We start from the raw sequence: 7,865 nt of genomic DNA on the forward strand, positions 1-7,865 counted from the left end.
TTATGGATATGGTTCAATTATTTTGTTATTGACAAAATAAGAACATATTTTGAGTAATCGCGATTAGTCGCATTCGATTCAGCGACCAAAAATACACCAGAAAAGAACTATCACTATCACTTTATTTATAGGGCTTTTATTAAGTCCTGAAAAATTCCTAATTTTACAATAATTTGTTAATAACAATTAAACGCATCATATTTGGGCTTCCAGACAACTTCCGTTGGATTCAGCGACCCAAAAAACCATCATCAACCTTAATATCACCATCAAATCACGGCGAACTAGAATTTCCCTCGGGACCCCCTATGTGGCGACTAGACTAAAATAAAAGACATGACTGTTGCTTCTCTCTTCTCCGAAGCAAAACAACACAGAGAGAGAGAGTACAAGAGAGAGATAATTTAACAAAAATATTTAACAAATTACATGACAGTGTAACAAAAATAAGAAAACTTCTGTTGGAGTGAAGGTAAAGAGAGTGATATACTCCAACAGAAGTAAGGGAAAAAAAAGAAAAGACTAAGTAATAAAAATGAAGAGAGAGTGGGGTGTGTAAAGAAAAGGGTGAAGTGGCTTCTACGTTGAGAAGCCGCAATAGGAAAAATACTACTAAAGTGCAGTAGTACTGAAGAAAGGGGGATTAGAAGGGATAGAAGTAGAAGTGGGAAGAGACAGAGGCAAACTGAATAGAGTTGGCTAGCTATAGATGCAAGAGAGCAACTTGACACTCAAGGATGGATACGGCTCGTTTGCATGCCTGTCGAAGAACAGTAGCTCTATATAGACAGTAACGATGACTAAAAGATGAAATAATAAAATAAGAATAATGTACTGAAAATGAATGGAGATGAATAATGACTAAAAACGAACAAAATAAATAAAACTAACTAATCATGGGCGCCATGAAAATGATCTTCGATCATTTTCCCAGGTATCTTATACTGCTGTCAAATATTAAATATATCAAACCTGTAATAATGAACATAAAGGAGTAATAAAATAATTGATATACAAAATAAGTAAATATTTATTAAAAATAACTACTAGATCTTGGACAATCTCTGAGTTACACAAAGTGCATATCATGTGACTCTAAAATGACATAAGTTATACAAAAAGTTATATTTGAGATAATAATAATGTTACCTGTTACAAAACTTAAAGGTATAAGTACCTCTTACTAACATATAGTGTACAAAATTACATATGTCTTCTACCAAATGGTTATAGTACGCCTGCGACGTACAACTAAAGGAAACTGACAAAGATGAAAATACTACAAATAAATAGGCCCAAGCCTCACTAAGAGAAAATACCATAATGAATAAATAAAGTTAAATATACAAATGAATAAAGTTATAGTAATGAAGTAATTAATACCGAAACGATGACCTAACTTAACCGAGAAAATGCAATGAAATAAAGTAACGACGAATTAACCGAACAATCGAAATAAAGCGAATAACAAGAAAATATTTGGGAAACAAGCAAGTAATATTATATCAAAGCAATAATAAAGTATTAAAAACCTAATTTTCTCTAGGCTTATTCCTGTGCACAAGAAGTTACCGTAGATACAAAGTTTGGGAACCAAATACAATAGTATACAAATATGTCATATAAAAACAAATGTACGCTAAATCTGAAAAAAAATAATTAATAAACATAATGTATCAAATAAATGTCTGATATATAAAAACCATAGTTACTTAAAACACAACACTAAATGTTCCCAAACGACTCCTAAAGAGGTTGCTGCTGCATCCTCAGAAATGAGCATCAAGATGATGCGGTCCCATGCCCTCTGTAGGCCCAGGTGGCAGGACGAAAAGGAGCTGGAATGCTCCCAAAAAGCTTGTTCCCAAAAATGACTTACTCCCAATGTTGACTTGACTGTGGCTGTGGTGGTTTCCCTAGGTGGTCAAAGAAGGGGCTATGACTTCATCTTATGGTTTCTCCCAAATGGCTAAAAACATTCCCAGTTTTATTTCCCATCTTAGACATTAGCAAAAAGTAAAGGGAAGAAGAAATAATTGAGGAAACTTTTTAGAAGCATTAACATAGAAAAACCGATCATTAAAATGGAACAAAAACTAATCTCAGGTAACCTTGAACTATTTTGAGTGTGAAAACATGAACAAATAATGATGAATGTGAAATTTGAATATGATTTATCTGAGGGAATATCTGTAAAAATATATAGAATTTATAAAAATATTGGATGTTCAATAAATTTAAAACCTACAGAGAAATGATAATTATTTCCAATATTAATTGAGAATTGCATGTGTTTGGTTATGTCTAACCAAAAAATATATTAATATATAATTTTCCTTGAATGAATATTCGATAATCGAAATAATCTACATAAAATCCAAATAATGAGTTGACTAAGAAATTTAACAATGAACCTAATATATCAAATGTTCCATCACAAAAAAAACAGGCTATATAAAAAAATTATTATGAAAAACTAAATATTTTACCGGGTTGATTCTTATCCAGATTCCATGAGGTGTTGAGTTACACATATGTTTCCATACTCCAGGCTCCAGATAGCTTTTCACTTGGAAATTAACAAAAATGATTTAAATAGTTGAAATTATCAACCCGCCATTGGTATAACCGATTCGAACCACAGCTCACAGTCAAATAAAGAGCATTCCTCTCTCATTCAGCGAGGAAGACGTCAAACTCTCACGGAACACGAATTAAATGACAAGGAACGGTTCAACTATGTTCCGTACAGTGTGACGTCACATGAGAAGTCCTTTACGAGAAATTAAAGAATTTAAATGGGAGGTCAAAAGAAAATAATTTTAAAAATAATTAAAGCACTAAAAATGATATTATAACGGGTGGACCGTTACAATCCCCTCCTACTCGGGAAAAAAAAATTATCAAAGAAATTTTTTTTTAAACCTCAGAATATAACAAATAAAATTTACACTAGTCTAACAATCCACGTTGATTCGCAAGATTACCAATAAGAATAAACTAATGATCAGGAAAAATAAATAAATTACTCAAATTCATACTAAAATGTTACTATGTTACTCTCTGCTACCAAATATTGACATAATATTGCTTAAAAGTCAAAACAAAACTAAATATTAAGTTCACAATAATAACTAAGTGTCGAATTGGACACTAAAACCAAAATTTAACTATCCTTGGACATCAGATTTATAAAGGGTATATCCAAGGACGGAACAACCAGGAAAAGGTGTGAGCCAATTCGAACCATATCACAAGTAAATGTATCAAAGGGATTAAAAAAAAATCAGTAACTAAAATAAGTAAAGAATTGAACACTTAATCCAAAACTGAACTAACAATGGACACCAGATTCATAATAGTATATCCAGAGAAGAACAATCAGGAAGATTTATGGAACAATTCTCACTAATGCCAAATAATACCAATGCTGAACATACCAAAGGAATCCAAAACTCAATAACCAAAATAAATGTGGAATCAGACACTTAATCCAAAGTCGGACGATCAGTGGACACCAGATTCATAAAAGGCATATCCAAAGAAGAACGACCAGGCAAATTTATGGACCAATTTACACCAATACTAATCCACATAAACAGATCAGGTCTACGTACACCCACATCCGGTAATACGAACCTATCCAACCAAATACACAAAATAAATGAAGAATCGGACACTTATCCAGAATCGGACTATCAATGGACACCAGATTTATATAAGGGCATATCCAAAGAAGAACGATCAGGCAAATTTATGGACCAATTCTTACTAACTAAATTATTGGATCCAATGGTAACTAATACTGAACAAAATAAATAAATTAGGTCTACATACACCCTCATCCGGTAATATGAACCTATCCAAACTAAGTAATCAAAATAAGTCAGAATAAAAATTAATAACAGACTAAGTAACAGAGATGTAACCAAACTAAATCAAAAGTAAGATAAATACCTAAGGTATATTGACTAAAATATAGAAACTACATAAACTTAATTCGTGCTGGTATTCGCGAACTATAGCATGTTGCTACAACAGATGTATGAGAATAACCAGACTCAGATAAGGTACCAATAATGTAAGAATAAGTAAGAAAGAAAACATAATGAATGGTGAACTTACAAGTTCTATGGCACTATGATAAATAATAGGAAGAAAAAATAGGATAAGTGATAAGAAAAAAATTGATGAGAACGAGCAACAAGTTTTAAATAAAACTGCAGATTCATGCGTTCTCACATACATAGAATTATTCAGGAAATATTCCAGAATCTGAGTAGCAAGACTAATGCCTAAGGAAAGAAGTGGGAATATACTCAAATGAACACTCATCTATCTAAACACTCCAAATACTGACTTAAAGAACCTACTATGTATAGGGATGGCCTAAGCATTGATTTATAAACAAGTGCGCAAGATTTTTATCCATGTTTATCCATCAGCTATCAAAGTACAAACATACTATGAAGTAAAAGCCCTAATATGAACTAAATACTTCCCTATTAAATTGTAAAAAACTGAAATAAGTAAACTGATTACAGAAAAATGTTTAGGAAATGTAATGATGAAAAGACATCTGCCTACTCTGCCATGAGGACATAGATTACGAAACCGGATAGCAGTGATGTTGCTGAATTTCGAACCCACGTACTCACTCACTAGCGTTAACAGAGTAACGACAGACTAGTCCACAAGAAGAAATCAATAAAAGACTTAAGAAACCATACATACTCACATCAACATTCCAAACTAATTCCAGAATCATAGTGTGTAGGATAGAAGGATATCAATTATTATGAAGTGTTTAAGATATTGGAGACAAATGTTAATAGAGTAACCCAATAACAAATTAAAAACCACATCTTTACAATATGGCAAATTCAATAACAAGATATCAAAAATAATAAAAAAATTAGTAAGTAATCAAATATTCAACATAATATAACACATAACCTGAGATATGGTAGTGTAACATAGTTCCATCATAATATCCATATTAAACAAGGGTACTTGTATGAGCTTTCCTATCCAACTATATAAATATATAATAAGTTAACAACCCTACTAACTTAGGGGTTAGGTGTGCAAAAATAAACAAAAATACAAGTGAAGTTATTATTAATTGTGTAATCCTACTGACAGGATCAGCAATTAATAATATTGACTCATAATAATAATTACAATGCTCAATGTGCTTATAATACCAAAAAAAAAATAAACTCATACATAAAGTACTACATAATAATTAAATTAATAAGTAATAAATAAAAGTCATCAAAACTAAGCCAAAGATGAAATCAAGCAATTTATGTGGGTACATGCATTATCATATGATAAAAAAAAAACAATATTGGACTAAAAGTTATAACCATACTAAAGATTGAGCTAAGCTAAAGACAAACAGAAGAAGAGATTAGCTTGAACAACACTGTTAAGGTAATCTTCTTCTGAAGATTGTTCTATAACTTAATAGAAAAGTAGTATCAATGTTTCCTAACTAATAAAGAATTTATATTTGAATCTCAACCTAAAGTATCTGATTCATATAAGCATTATATTATGGTACCCACATTAATATAATATTATTATCAAAATTAACAAACTAGAAGATGAGATGGATAATGGAACTACTTTACCATACAATAATCATAATTGTTATGTTTAACACTACCAATTAAAGAAAAATAGTTTGGATGACCATCTGTAATCATCCGAACCATGCGAATTCAACGTATCATGTATAGAAGCTAATGTTCTGGACTGATATTGCTTTGTGGTGTGTGCCTGTCTTACCAAACAACCCAAATATCAAAAATAACAAATATAAAATATAATCTAAAGTTTGTAAGACAAAGATACATATGGAGAAAATATTAGCGACACACCAACAAATCAAAATGCCAGCAAAATATATAAATAATCAAATCAATAAAGTAAATAAAATACCTAAATACTGAAAATAATTTCTAGTTAGGTGTAAAATATAACCACACTAGAAAAAAAATATATGCATATAGTCAACGATTAATTGTACGCGCAAACGTACTACCATTGGTAGAAGGAATAAAAATTTAACTAATAGAACATAATGTCAGTTATGTATACTCAATCTAAATACATAAATAAGTTTCCAATAAAAATACAAAATCCAAACTAAGATATGAGCTGTACCACTAAAACTAAAAATGAGGTATCGAAATAAACTAATCAAAACCAAAAGCAGCATAAGTCTACCTGTTTAGTATTCGTAAAGTTTTAAAGACCAAAAATAAATCAGAAGTAACATGTATACAAAGATATCAAAAAGTTAATAAAACAGAAAATTCCAATAAAAGAAAATTGAACTAAAAGAACTACTGTCTTAGAACCATAAAACGGTTGGCACCACGTATTGGGCAGCCAGTGTAACAAAAATAAGAAAACTTCTGTTGGAGTGAAGGTAAAGAGAGTGATATACTCCAACAGAAGTAAGGAAAAAAAAAGAAACGAAAAGACTGGGTAACTAAATAGTTGTGGCTGAAAAGAAGAGAATGTGGGGTATATAAAAACCATAGTTACTTAAAACACAACATTAAATGTTCCCAAACGACTCCTAAAGAGGTTGCTGCTGCATCCTCAGAAATGAGCATCAAGATGATGCGGTCCCATGCCCTCCGTAGGCCCAGGTGGCAGGACGAAAAGGAGCTGGAATGCTCCCAAAAAGCTTGTTCCCAAAAATGACTTACTCCCAATGTTGACTTGACTGTGGCTGTGGTGATTTCCCTAGGTGGTCAAAGAAGGGGCTATGACTTCATCTTATGGTTTCTCCCAAATGGCTAAAAACATTCCCAGTTTTATTTCCCATCTTAGACATTAGCAAAAAGTAAAGGGAAGAAGAAATAATTGAGGAAACTTTTTAGAAGCATTAACATAGAAAAACCGATCATTAAAATGGAACAAAAACTAATCTCAGGTAAATCGAAATAATCTACATAAAATCCAAATAATGAGTTGACTAAGAAATTTAACAATGAACCTAATATATCAAATGTTCCATCACAAAAAAACCAGGCTATATAAAAAAATTATTATGAAAAACTAAATATTTTACCGGGTTGATTCTTATCCAGATTCCATGAGGTGTTGAGTTACACATATGTTTCCATACTCCAGGCTCCAGATAGCTTTTCACTTGGAAATTAACAAAAATGATTTAAATAGTTGAAATTATCAACCCGCCATTGGTATAACCGATTCGAACCACAGCTCACAGTCAAGTAAAGAGCATTCCTCTCTCATTCAGCGAGGAAGACGTCAAACTCTCACGGAACACGAATTAAATGACAAGGAACGGTTCAACTATGTTCCGTACAGTGTGACGTCACATGAGAAGTCCTTTACGAGAAATTAAAGAATTTAAATGGGAGGTCAAAAGAAAATAATTTTAAAAATAATTAAAGCGCTAAAAATGATATTATAACGGATGGACCGTTACAACAGCACTATATCCTTATCCTTACGAACGAGATAAGATGAGGAGGAGGAAACTTAACTCTAACATGTGCGGTTTTTGGTCTATAATCATCCCTAACTTATAGTTACTAAAGAAAACCCTAATATAATTAAGATATCAAACTATTAAATTAACTTTCCTTGTTGAGCAAAGTTGCAACCGACTAAATATCCATAAAACTCAATAAGAGCAACAAATCTGTTTTGAGGGGTCGCGATTCTACACGAAAGTGGTTTTGACGGTTCGCGATGGGGGCTGAATTCCAGCTTTTAAAATTCCGATCATGTTTATGCATTACCAGGAAGACTGCAGGAACTTTTTGAGTTCGACGAGACCGTCATATAATTTATATTAAACGACAGTTCCGATA

The 7,865-nt window shown here is 31.8% G+C and overlaps 1 long non-coding RNA gene across 2 annotated transcripts; it reads right to left on the reverse strand.

The window, feature by feature from the left end:
- Positions 1-1,012: 1,012 nt before the first annotated feature.
- On the reverse strand, positions 1,013-7,652 carry LOC126885823 (uncharacterized). 2 transcript variants are annotated; one of them, XR_007698458.1, is made up of 2 exons: positions 7,094-7,652; positions 1,013-1,969 (listed from the first exon to the last, which is right to left on the reverse strand). It is a non-coding gene; the product is annotated as an uncharacterized LOC126885823 (long non-coding RNA). The 2 variants fall into 2 exon arrangements; XR_007698457.1 differs by lacking the exon at positions 7,094-7,652 and adding an exon at positions 2,490-3,099.
- Between the last annotated feature and the right edge of the window lie 213 nt (positions 7,653-7,865).

Source organism: Diabrotica virgifera, chromosome 6 (genome assembly GCF_917563875.1).
Source record: "Diabrotica virgifera virgifera chromosome 6, PGI_DIABVI_V3a".
NCBI lineage: Eukaryota > Metazoa > Arthropoda > Insecta > Coleoptera > Chrysomelidae > Diabrotica > Diabrotica virgifera.